Source organism: Triticum dicoccoides, unplaced genomic scaffold (genome assembly GCF_002162155.2).
Source record: "Triticum dicoccoides isolate Atlit2015 ecotype Zavitan unplaced genomic scaffold, WEW_v2.0 scaffold229652, whole genome shotgun sequence".
NCBI lineage: Eukaryota > Viridiplantae > Streptophyta > Magnoliopsida > Poales > Poaceae > Triticum > Triticum dicoccoides.
Window position 1 is genome coordinate 1 of NW_021245258.1, and position 801 is coordinate 801.

Consider the following 801-nt stretch of genomic DNA (forward strand, 5'->3'; position numbering starts at 1 on the left):
CATGGCTAAAAAATTCAGATTGTGTGAGAGAGAGGAGATTGGCTACACCCCAAATTAACAGGAACCAAAAATTCCATTATTATGCATGATAGATTAAGCTGTAAATTCATTAGTATGATAAAGAAAATGTCATTACTACAACCTTTAAATTAATAGGAACCAAACATCCATGCCAAATCACGAAAAGCATCAAGGGCAATGTATCTTAGAGTACACAATACACCTCAAGAATCAAAGGCGGGTTGTGGGCGTTCACCTAAGCCACCAAAACAAATAAGTAAAATTTACATTAGTAAAAGCAGGAATAGCAAGTGACCTCAATACTGGCAGCCATGGTTTCAATTGGAGGAATGAAAAGAACAGTGATCTGTGAGAGATGACATAGGCATGCATAGCTCTAGATTTGACCGGGGCATGAACTGGAAAATAAAATTGTGAACTGATGTCAACACAATAGGTCAAATATAGACTTCCATAAGGACCCATAACTAACAAACAATAATCCCATTTTATTGACTGAAAACATCAAATAAGTTGCTCCAGAAGTTATTGACTGAAAACATCAAATAAGACTATACCTCCTATGATTCTGATAAAAGTTGTCAAGTTGGTAGTAGGCATAAATTGGCTGCTTCGTATCCTTTGTAACCTGCATGGTAACACCCAGATCTCATTTTGGCTAAGAGACTGATAGAAGGTGCTTGCTGATAGCTGCACACGCAACACAATTCTAGAAACTTGAAAAAATACTGTAAGAAAATCGTTCAGTTATGTATTACCGTGAGAGTCCTTGTGCACTCT

At 37.0% G+C, this 801-nt stretch overlaps 1 long non-coding RNA gene across 1 annotated transcript; it reads right to left on the reverse strand.

Annotated features, from left to right (window-relative positions):
• Window positions 1-262: 262 nt before the first annotated feature.
• LOC119345364 lies at window positions 263-801 on the reverse strand. The gene is made up of 3 exons (XR_005167007.1): window positions 780-801; window positions 579-649; window positions 263-419 (listed from the first exon to the last, which is right to left on the reverse strand). It is a non-coding gene; the product is annotated as an uncharacterized LOC119345364 (long non-coding RNA).